Below are 11894 nucleotides of genomic sequence, written 5' to 3'. Positions count from 1 at the left end.
TCTCCCCTGTGTGGATTCTCTGATGTCTAATAGGTGTGAGTTCCAACTAAAGCTTTTCCTGCACTCAGCGCATGTGTAGAGCGTCTCCCCTGTGTGGATTCTCTGAGGTAAGATGAGGCCTAAACGATTAAAGAAACATTTCCCACACTCAGAGCATCCATAAGGTACCTCACTAGTGTGGATTTCCTATGTTTGATAAGGCGTGAGCTCTGATTGAAGCTTTTCCCACACTCAGTGCATGTGTAGGGCGTCTCTCCCTGAGTGATTCTTCGATGTGTGATAAGTTTTGAGCTCCGATAGAAGCTTTCCCACATTCAGAGCATGTGTAGGGCCTTTCTCTTGTGTGGATTCTCTGATGTGTGATAAGGTGTGACTTCCAACTAAAGCTTTTCCCACACTCAGAGCATGTGTAGGGTGTCTCTCCTGTGTGATTCTCTGATGTGAGGTGAGGCCTGAACAATTAAAGAAATATTTCCCACACTCAGTGCATGTGTAGGGCGTCTCTCCTGCGTGGATTCTCTGATGTGAGGTGAGGCCTGAACGATTAAAGAAACATTTCCCACACTCAGTGCATGTGTAGGGCCTCCTGTGTGGATTCTTCCATGTGTGATAAGATTGAGCGCTGATTGAAGCTTTCCCACACTCAGTGCACGTGTAGGGCTTCTCTCCGGTGTGGATTCTCTGATGTGTGATAAGATTTGAGCGCTGATTGAAGCTTTCCCACACTCAGAGCATGTGTAGGGCGTCTCTCCTGTGTGGATTCTCTGATGTGTGATAAGATTTGAGAGCTGATTGAAGCTTTTCCCACACTCGGAGCATGTGTGGGGCGCTTCTCCTGTCTGGATTCGCTGATGTGAGATGAGGGCTGAACTATCAATGAAGCATTTCCCACACTCAGAGCATTCACAAGGTTTCTCACCTGTGTGGATTGTCTGATGTCTGATAAGGTGTGAGCTCTGATTGAAGCTTTTCCCGTACTCATGGCACCTGTAGTGTGTCTCTTCCAAGTTGATTCTGTCGCTTATTATAAGGTCTGAGAGGCTACTAAAGTTTCCCTCTGGCCTCCCCTGAGTCTCACAGGCTTTTGGTTTGTCTGGGAGTGCACAACCCCGGAAACATTCCCTTTGGATCTTCCTGATAACATCCCATGTGGTTCCTTTGCTCAGCATCTTCCTGATGGATTTCTCCTCCTCATTCTGACTCACATCCCATCACCCGATGGGACAGAGAGAATCCAGACATAGATCACTACCGCACCGGAAAGAAAGAAAATCTCAGAGAGAGGAATGGAAAAAGGAATGAACAATCCAAAATGTCTGTGGGAGAGATCAAACCTATCAGGAGCTGATTTTCCCCAAACTATTCCCCAGAGGAGAGAGGAAGGGATCAGTTTTGGTCTGCATCTCACCAGAACACTCAGGAGAAAGTGAGATCGGGGAGCGACCTGCTGACAGTGTCAGTCAGAATAGGAGGGAAGCCATGAGTCACATCTGCCATAATGATTCCACATCTGCAGGGAATAATCCTGAATGTGGAGAGCTCACAGGGTCTTTGTAGGGCATCCCAAATGTTTCCTGCATTCCCACACAGTTCTTGAGTTGGTTTAACCAAGTCCTCACCTGGGAAGGCAGCTCTTGGAAGCACCTCTTTCTCAGAGCCCTGGAGGTCTGCGACCCACGGCTCTTCCCTTGTTCCAGCGGGAGATCACATCAGGTTTGGAAACTCGGAAACCCTACTGCAGACAAAGAAAACCAGGGAGGTCAGTGGAATTTGTTGGATAGTCACAAAGAATAGTCCATGTTTAACTCCCAGCTCATTGTTAAGCAGTAACATCCCCAGGCCAGCTTCCTGGCTCAAAGTGGCAGGAGAGTTATTATGATTATAATCAAAAGCCTCTCAAATCCAATATGACTCATGACTCGTAGGTCAGAGCAGGACCATATGATCTCTAATCTGACCTCTGCACAAGCAGCCACAAACCCTACCCATCCACTTTTTAACAAAACCCTACCTTGACTGAGTTATTGAGTCCTAAAAATGTGTTTTGAGACCTCCAAGTAGCAGAGATCACCAGCAAGTGGACCATGCCCTCCTTATGCTGCTAGAGGTAAGGAAGCGCAACCTCTCGGGCCGCCATCTTCGCCCTGCGGAGAAAATTCCTTCCCGACCCACATTTTCGGCGATCGCTTAAACCTAGAGCTGGTGGGCAAGACTCCACCAGCCGGCACCCAGAAAGAATATCATCTGCGTAACTCAGTTCCCATCCCATCACATACCCCTCCAGCATTGAGTCGACTTATTCTGCCGATATCCAAAATCATTTGCCCAATTTAAACTATCATCATAACTCCTCCTTCTAACTTATCAGCTAGTTTAAGCCATTAAGTCTTTTGCCCCATACGGTCCCTCGGAGGACTGTTCCAGAATTCCACTCCACTAATGTGAGACCTTCGTCTAATTTCAAGTCTAAACTTCCTGATATCCGTTCATTGTACCCTTTGGTCCTCTGTGTCTTCATTAGCTTATCTTATATATTCTCTTTCCCTCCCTACGTTATCCCCTGTATTTTATATAGATCATGCGATATCCCCCGCAGCTTCTTTTGGGCTAGCAAACAAGCCAGCTCTTTGACGTCTCCTTCTATCAGGAGTTTTGCCTCCTGGTATCATCCTAGTTAGCCTCGTCTTCTGAACCCGTTCCCAGTTTGAATTCATTCTTAACATGGACACCAGAAGCTGCACGACGAATTCACGTGGGTTCAGTGCTTATACACGTACCTAACCCTCACTTCTCTTTGATGGAATACCGTCGCTGATGACCCCTAAAACCGCATTTGCTTTTCAATGCCGTATATGCATTGGGCGGTACGAGAGTAGAATCCTGTCATACGCATACCTCCAAGTCATCTTTCTCTGTCTGATCGTTCAACTAGATGTGGTCCCCAATGTTAGATTAAATAATCTTTATATATCCTAAGTGCTGACTTTGCTGTTGCACTATTATATTTTCTCCTATTATCTTTTTCCAGTTTCAGTCTGTATCAGATTCTCCTTGGTGATAAGTATCCGGGTGTTTTAATCATGTCTTTTGGGACGTTTGATCAGCCCCTTACTAAGGAGCAGATGGTTCTAAATGTTTACCTGGTGCACAGGTCACCTGTACTTCCACTTCTGAGGTGAAATCAACCACTAGTTGACCTGCAATTTGCTGCAGTCCTGTATCAACCTATTACCTTAAGATAAATTACCTAAGGTTGGCGTAGGAATTTTTCACACTTATCCAACAGCGCGATATGAAGTTAACTCCCAAACAGGCCCTTTATTTCTTTTAACTGGTGGCACAGATTTTAAATAGGGTCTAAACTTCAGTGTGTTCTGACTGTTATGACATAACATCGATGGTTCTCTATTAACTAGTCTCTTTCTGCAGCAATTCACATTTCAAGCACAGATTCCATTTTCTACACTTTCCAGCTCTCCCGGAATGAGTGAACAGAAATGGTCGTTCCTTTTTCCATTCCCTACCTGCTAGGGATGTGCATTTCCCAAATAATAGACAACATGCGAGCTGATTAAGAGAGATATCTGAGGAGCGATTCCTACAGGGCTGGGCCAGCAACGCTGTTGGAGCCAATGCATGGGTATTTGCTGCAGTTACAAAGTCATTTTACTAGGGAATCTTTTCTTCCGACCTTAGAAAAACGATATGATCTTCGATATTATCAGCTGAACAACAGGGACTGCTGGATGATGGGAATAAGGATCCCTCTGACTTACCCTACTCGTGTGTGTTACATTTGGTGATAATGACATATTTCCCTATTTCCTGCCCTGTTCGCTAGCCATGTCTCATAATCGTTCAAATATATGTCTTAAGTGACAGGTAAAATGATGATAAAAATATTGCTCCTCAGCACAAACCTGAAGCACACCTACAGAGAACTTAGGGAATGGAAACAATTTGTCCCAGGGCAGAAACTTATGACTAACCGAATTGCTTTGAAATGGAGAAACAGTCTCCCCTGTGTGGATTCTCTGATGTGTGATCAGGGCAGAGCTCTGATTGAAGCTTTTCCCGCACTCGGAGCATGTGTAGGGCATCTCCCCTGTGTGGATTCTCTGATGTGTGATCAGGGCAGAGCTCTGATTGAAGCTTTTCCCGCACTCGGAGCATGTGTAGGGCATCTCCCCTGTGTGGATTCTCTGATGTGTGATCAGGGTAGAGCTCTGATTGAAGCTTTTCCCGCACTCGGAGCATGTGTAGGGCTTCTCCCCTGTGTGGATTCTCTGATGTGTGATAAGGGCACAGCGCTGATTGAAGTTTTTCCCACACTCAGAGCATGTGTAGGGCATCTCCCCTGTGTGGATTCTCTGATGTACGATGAGGCCTGAACGACTGAAGAAATATTTCCCACACTCAGAGCATCCATAAGGTTTCTCACCCATGTGGATTTTCCTATGTCTGACAAGGTTTGAGCTCCGATTGAAGCTTTTCCCACACTCAGAGCATGTGTAGGGCCTTTCTCCTGTGTGGATTCTTCGATGTGTGATAAGGTCTGAGCGGTGACAAAAGCTTTTCCCACACTCAGTGCATGTGTAAGGCGTCTCTCCCGTGTGGATTCTCTGATGTGTGACAAGGTTTGAGCGCCGATTAAAGCTTTTCCCACACTCTGAGCATGTGTAGGGCTTCTCTCCTGTGTGGATTCTCTGATGTCTCATAAGGTCTGAGCTCTGACTAAAGCTTTTCCCACACTCTGAGCATGTGTAGGGCGTCTCTCCTGTGAGGATTCTACGATGTGTGTTCAGGGTAGAACTCCGACTAAAGATTTTCCTGCACTCTGAGCATGTGTGGGGCGCTTCTCCTGTGTGGATTCGCTGATGTGAGATGAGGGCTGAACTATCGATGAAGCATTTCCCACACTCAGAGCATTCATAAAGTTTCTCACCTGTGTGGATTGTCTGATGTGTGATAAGGTGTGAGCCCCGATTGAAGCTTTTCCCACACTCATGGCATGTGTAGCATGTCTCTTCCAAGTTGATTCTGTCGCTTGTTATAAGGTCTGAGTGGCTACTGAAGTTTCCCTCTGGCCTCCCCTGAGTCTCACAGGCTTTTGTTTTTTCTAGGAGTGCACAACTCCTGGAAACATTCCCTTTGGATCTTCCTGATAAAGTTCCATGTAGTTCTCCTTGCTCAGCATCTTCCTGATGGGATGTCTCCTCCTCATTCTGACTCACCATCTCATCAGCTGATGGGAGACAGAGAGAATCCAGACATAGATCACTACCTGCACCGGAAAGAAAGAAAATCTCAGAGAGAGGAATGGAAAAAGGGATGAACAATCCAAAATGTCAGTGGGAGAGATCAAACCTATCAGGAGCTGATTTTCCCCAAAACCTTCCCCAGAGGAGAGAGGAAGGGATCAGTTTTGGTCTGCATCTCACGAGAACACTCAAGGGAAAAGAGATTGGGGAGCGACCTGCTGCCAGTTGTCAGTCAGAATAGGAGGGAAGCCATGAGTGACATCTGCCTTAATGATTCCACATCTGCAGGGAACAATCCTGAACATGGAGAGCTCATAGGTCTTTGTAGGACATTCCAAATGTTTCCTGCATTCCCACACAGTTCTTGAGTTGGTTTAAACAAGTCCTCACCTGGGAAGGCAGCTCTTGGAAGCACTTCTTTCTCAGAGCCCTGGAGGTCTGCGACCCACGGCTCTTCCCCTTGTGCCAGCTGTGACATCATATCAGATTTGGAACCTGGAAACCCTACTGCAAGCAAAGAAATTCAGTGGAATTTGTGGGATACTTGTCACAAAGAACAGTCCATGGTTTTAACCCCCAGCTCATTTTTAAGCAGTAACATCCCAAGGCCAGCTTCCTTGGCTCAAAGTGGCAGGAGAGTTATTATGATTATAAATCATATTCATTACCCTAGTGCTAAGAAGCAACTAACAGTGGGTCCCCATTGTGCTAGGCGCTCCCTCCAGCAGATCTTTCAAAATCTAGTTATCTGGACACAACTGATTAAACACAATCTATTTAAATAGCTGCTGTTTAACAGTCCCGTGAGATTATTTTGGATGGAAAGATGTCGGTGCAAATTTATGATATGGTTACATTCACGCTGTTTGTCTCCACCAGGAGAGCAATATTTATTGAACACTTTACCTCTTCTGCATGAACTTTGTTTGATTCTTGCATTCCAAGTCTATAATTCCACTACCTGTTCAGGTTATTTTGTCCTTTTGAAAACTTCCTCTTATTTCTTGGATTGATCATGATTTGATTTCCTTTGCCAACTTCTACAATTGACTGTTCTAATAGGAATCATTAGCTCGAACTCTTTCTTCCATATTTGTTTTGGAGAGATGTGGGCATTCCTAACCAGGGAGCACATGGAGCAGGAAGACAGCCTCCATCTCCTATTAAGTCTGGCTTAGTACCGTCTTGTGATAAATTATGATCCTGCCCTCGTTGTCGTGCAGGGAGCACACAGAGTTGTTCTCTTCGTTTCCCTCTGTGATGCCTCCTGTGTCTGCCTATTGGCAATAGGTGATGGTGGGATCTGTTAATTCTGCTCTACCAGTAGTTCCATTACCTGGCTGCTGTTGTTTGCTGAATAGTGTGTTGTTGATGGGGCAGCAGGTCCAGAGCTGTTTGGACTCTTCTTTAGGGTCCGGTGACTTTTGAGGAGGTGGGTGTATGTGTCACCCAGAGAGGATGATGGGCTGTGCTGGACCCTGTTCGAGAGCCCTCTACAGGCATGTCATCGCAACGGAGAATCATATGAGACGGTGAGCCTCGCTGATGGTATAGGGAGTTCCCGCTTACCCTGGTTATTAGAGCTGTGGGTCTTCTAAATTGTTGAGCAGTAATATATTTAACTATTGTATTCATCATCAGAGTTTTTGACAAGTTCTGTTTGTCCCTTTTTCCTTATCTCCACTAACGCATAGGCGGAGGCGATGAAGGAAGCGAGGTAGGAGAGGGGGGTAACACAGCAGGCCCAGGTGGAGAGTGTGTGCATGCTGTGAATTGTTAGCTGCAGAAGGGAAGAAGATAGGAGGGTTGCGTGGAGGAAGGGCAGACAGGAGTGCGCTGGATGGTGTCATTTTGGGAGGAGAGGTTTGGGTTGAGGCTTGCTGGGGATTCCCAGGCCTGCTTCCGGATCCTACCAAAGCATCAGGGTAAATCACCACGTTAGCAACCACTCTTCCAAAGACTTCGAGACTCATTCAGACCTGAACTGTAGCAAGCTATGCTAGTTGTTTACTAATATGCGTATCACTAATATCTAAGGCTAGTTCGATCTCAGAGCTAATCCCGGACTGTAGTGTTTGACACTGCCTTAATAATCCCGCTTCCTTTGCCCCTCCACGCATGTTCCAAGCTAATAAGCAATACTCTGATCATGACATCTTACCTCTAGCGAGTATAAAATTGCCCAAAGACGTGAGACTAGGTCATCGATTAAAATCAGGGCGGGGTCAGAAGAGGGAGTTGGAGAGAGTCTTGTCCCCCCTCTCCCATCGCAGCAGCCACAAGCGTCTCCTTCCAGGCTTCTTGATCTTTGAGCGTGTCCTCCCGAGTTGCGTGCCCAGTTCTTGTTTCTTATTTCTCTTTTGCCCGGAAGAACTAGAGGTTTGCTCCTGAATGTTGCGTTTAATTTCCCCAGCCTTCTCCTCCACTGGGGAGTTAATTCTCCTCCATTACACCTGAGTCACTAGATTTCCTAAATGCCCCAAATGTGCTTTTGCGATGTCACAGTTCAGGGGTAGCTAAGCCTTTGACCTGCCTCCATGGTCTGCTCAAGAATGGCCCTCAGGTATCAGCCCTGCCAGCCACTCTTGGTAGGACCCACTATGCGCTCTCCTTTTTGACCAGTGTGTGAGGATGCAGCTTTGTCCTCCACTGGTGTTTGCTGGACTAACGCCAGTTCCTGTGCTTTGCTTTCTCTCCAGGGGCTGTGAGCAGTGTGTAAATGTGAGGAGGTGGATTGTGATACTTTATATGCCAATACACCCTCATTTTCCTGCTGTGAGGTATGCTATGATTATAAAGAGCAAGAGTAATGAGGTGTTTTGTCATTAGCGTGTCATGGGTGATATGAATGGGTCATTAAGGACTGGCTGGGAGTACCTACAATAATGGAATACCGACAGAGACAAGGGATGACTGTCACCTTGCAGGCTGCCCAGAGGATTCAGGGGCCTTGGGCTTTGGCACGTGTCCCCTTATCCGTACTGACACCGCAGAGCATTTTACTCCCTTCAGCTCGTGCCGCATTCTGTCCTCCCTGTTCCCTTCCCTCCTGTTTGAGCCAGATTTACTAGTAGTAATATTCTCACTGTAACTTTGCTTAGCCAATCATTGTACGAACTTTAATTAACCATCCCTAACACATTGAAACATAATTCTCTAACCAATTGTACGCCCACCTTAATGTACTTCATCTAGCAAAATTAATTATACAGGCAGACAAAACCAATTAGAAGAACCAGACTGATTCACAATTGTAAAGTGGTGGCATAAAGATAAAAATAAATGAGGGGTTTCACAACCACAAGCATTGAGAAAGTGTATTTCTTGCGCAACAGGCTGCTATGAAGCTAAGTTTTCTTTAACATCTTAAGATCTGTTTTCTTTATCTGGTGGTGATGGGCAGCTGTCAGGACAGGATCATCTTCCTAACAGCCCAATAGGGCACCTTATTTCAGTGTGACTGGTTTGGGATGTGAGGATGTGACCCTTCTGCTTCGCCAGCTTATGGTACCCTGCTGCTTAGGCCATGGCCTTAGCCTAAGGACTAAGGCCTCAGACTGTCACGGTAAGAGAAGGCCCCTTACAAGATACAGACAGTGAAATTCCTGAATTCTTTTTTTCATACTCCTGTAAAGTAGCTAAGTGATAAAAATATCACCAAGTTCTTAAAACTATCGCTTACAGACCTGGCCTGAATTCTCTCTTCTAACAGTGGTCTCATCCAGGGCCTGTCACGGATCCTCAGGCGATAGCTCTGGAACAGCTCCCACAAGCCAGTCAAGGACTTTGGGGAGCCTCCTATCCTTGGAGCAGACTGTTCAGGGCCAAGAAGCTTCACACTCTTCACTCCTTGGGTCTCTCCTTGGAGCAATTCAGTCATCCTCTGCCCCTCCATGTGCTTCCCCAGCGAGCCCACCCAGGTGGCGTCCTGGAAGCCACAGGGTTTCTGCACCCTTTGCAGTCAGACGCTGACTCTCAGCCAGCAAAACAGAGGTTTATTCGATGACAAGAACAAGAGTCTAAAACAGAGCCTTGTAGATACAGCGACCAGACCCCTCGGCGGGTCCATTCTGGGGGGCAGTGAAGCCAGCCCCTAGGTCTGCACTTCATCCTTGTCCCCTGGCACCTCCAGACTAACCCCCCTCCAGCCCCTCCCTCTGTTTCAGCCCCTTTCCCGAGCCAGGAGGTCACTGATTCCTTTGTCTCCACACTTTCAGTTGGCCACCTTGCAGAGGAGGGGCCCCCCGGCCAATCAGTTGCTAGGAGACAGAGTGCCGGCATTTAGGTGCACTGGGCCCCTTCCTTGTAGCAATCACACACCCTTATCCACCACCTTGATATTAAGAACTGCCTCGGGACACTGAGCACCCACAGTGTTAGAGGCAAACATTAGAACAGTCCCAGCCTCGTCACTAATAGGCTTTTACAGACTGGCCTGGAATTTCTCTCTTCTAACAGTGGGTTTCTTATCAGGGCCGGCTCAGCTTTTTTTTGCCACCCAAGCAAAAAAAAAAGCAAAACAAAACACTAAAACGAACAAAAACCTGGTCGGCGCCCAAGAACATGCAAGGGGAGGGGTGGAGCAGGAAAACCAGGCCTGACCGCCTGGCTGAAGCCCAAGAGGGGTGGGCAAGGGGAGGACAGGAAACAGCCTGCCACTGGACTGGAGCAAGCAAAGGGTGGGGGAGGGCAGGAAACGGCAAGCTGCTTGCCCGCTGGAGCACCCAAAGGGAGGGGGACGCAATTCCAGGAAACCTGCCACCCAATCGAGGCAACGGAAGGTGGGGAGGGGGTGTCCAACAACGCCCGGCCGGCCGGAAGGGAAAGGAAGAAAACAAAAAACCAAAAGAAAAAACATGCTTGGGCGACGGCAAGTGGTGCCGGGGATCCGCGTCCTGCAGTCCTGGGTACAGAGTGCACACCAGCTAGCCGGGGTCGGGTGGAAAGAAAGGGGATTCACACGGGCTTCCTTAACGGAGCTGCCCGTGCAGCCCCTCCCACCGCGCCCCTGCGGAGGCTACCGCGTCCGCTCCGGGCATGCAAGGGAAGGACGCGGCTGCTGGGCCGCCTTGCTGCGACTGCATGCTCCCACACACCTCCTCTCCTCTCCTTCACCGCACGCCGACAGGCCATTAGCAGAGTCAACCAAAAAAATCTGCAAGAGTGGGGTAACGGCGGAACCAAAAAAATAGGTTTTGGATGCGTGACTCTGCCTCCCCAAGCCCAGCTGGAGGCCTGCTGGTTCTATCCCTTCCCCATTCGTGTCTGGTTTTGTTATTTAGACTGTAAATTCTTCAGGTCATGGGCTATCTACTATTCTGTGTTTGTACTTGTCCTTGCCAATGGGGACGCCACGTTTAGTTTTGCTCGTTAGGCACTAAAGCATAGTGAATATGATTAATAATCAATAGTAACTCTCCTGCCACTTTGGAGCCAAGGAAGCTGCCTCTGGGAATTTACTGCTTAACAAATGAGGTGGGGGTTGAAACCATGGACTATTCTTTGTCGCCAGTATCTCAAAAATTCCACTGACCTCACCTGGTTTTCTTTGCCTGTAGTAGGGTTTCCCAGTTTCCAAACCTGATGTGATCTCCCAGCTGGAACGAGGGAAAGAGCCGTGGGTCGCAGACGCTCCAGGGCTTGAGAAAGAAGTGCTTCCAAGACTGCCTTCCCAGGTGAGGACAATGGTTAACAACACTAAGAACTGTGGGAATTCAGGAAACATTTGGGAATGCCCTACAAGGACACTGTGAGCTCTGCTAAGTTCAAAGGATTGTTCCCTGCAGTTGGGAATCCATTATGGCAGATGTCACTCTATGCTTCCTCCTATTCCTGACTGACAACTGGCAGCAGGTCGTTCCCCGATCTTCTTTTCCCCTGAGTGTTTCTCGTGAGATGCAGACCAAAACTGATCTCCTTCCTCTCTCCTCTGGGGAAGCGTTTTGGGGAAATCAGCTCCTGGATAGTTTTGATCTCTCCGCACAGACAGTTTGGATTGTTTCATCCTTTTCATTCCTCTCTCTGAGATTTTCTTTCTTTCCGGTGCAGGTAGTGATCTATGTCTGGATTCTCTCTGTCTCTCATCAGGTGATGGGAATGGTGATAGAATGAGGAGGAGAAATCCATCAGGAAGATGCTGAAGCAAAGAGAACCGACATGGAACTTCATCAGGAAGATCAAAGGAATGTTTCCGGGAGTGGTGCATGCTCAGAAAAAACAGAAGCCTGTGGAGACTCAGGGGAGGCAAGGGACTTTGTACCTCTCAGACCTTATAACAAGCGACAGAATCAACTTGGCAGAGACACGCTTACACATGCCATGAGTGTGGGAAAAGCTTCCGTCAGCGCTCTCACCTTATCAGACATCAGAGAAGCCACCACAGGTGAGCAAACCTTATGGATGCTCGAGTGTGGGAAATGCTTCACCGATAGTTCAGCCCTCATGCTCACATCACAGAACTCCACACAGGAAGACGCCCTATCACATGCTCCGAGTGTGGAAAAGAGCTTTCGTGAGAGCTCGCCCTGAACAAACATCGTAAATCCACCACAGGAAGAGAAACCACTACACGTGCTCTGATGCGGAAACACTTCAGTTGGAGCTCCACCCTTATCACACATTATAGAATCCACA

General features: G+C 47.7%; 5 protein-coding genes across 7 annotated transcripts in view; 3 read left to right on the top strand and 2 right to left on the bottom strand.

The window, feature by feature from the left end:
• The window catches only part of LOC116816556 (uncharacterized), a 568924-nt gene that overhangs the window by 168992 nt on the left and 388038 nt on the right, over positions 1 to 11894 (top strand).
• Positions 1 to 11894, bottom strand: part of LOC116836048 (uncharacterized) — a 616551-nt gene that overhangs the window by 309204 nt on the left and 295453 nt on the right. Inside the window, exon 1 of one of the 2 annotated variants that reach the window (XM_075070387.1) lies at positions 1620 to 1685. The exons of the other annotated variant lie outside the window; for it this stretch is intronic. The gene's annotated coding sequence lies outside the window, so the exon portion shown is untranslated. Of the gene's footprint in view, positions 1 to 1619; positions 1686 to 11894 lie in introns of those variants that run through there. 2 annotated transcript variants of the gene reach the window in all.
• Positions 1 to 11894, top strand: part of LOC116818371 (uncharacterized) — a 316403-nt gene that overhangs the window by 93457 nt on the left and 211052 nt on the right. The window lies entirely within an intron of this gene.
• Positions 1 to 11894, bottom strand: part of LOC142047422 (uncharacterized) — a 423729-nt gene that overhangs the window by 237734 nt on the left and 174101 nt on the right. The gene's annotated exons all lie outside the window — the stretch shown is intronic.
• LOC142047430 (uncharacterized) overlaps positions 1 to 11894 on the top strand; it is a 259927-nt gene that overhangs the window by 124875 nt on the left and 123158 nt on the right. The gene's annotated exons all lie outside the window — the stretch shown is intronic.

Source organism: Chelonoidis abingdonii, chromosome 11 (assembly GCF_003597395.2).
Source record: "Chelonoidis abingdonii isolate Lonesome George chromosome 11, CheloAbing_2.0, whole genome shotgun sequence".
In the NCBI taxonomy this organism is placed as follows: Eukaryota; Metazoa; Chordata; order Testudines; family Testudinidae; genus Chelonoidis; species Chelonoidis abingdonii.
The sequence above is the reverse complement of the archived record's forward strand: the minus strand, read 5'-3'. Positions and strand labels throughout refer to the sequence as shown.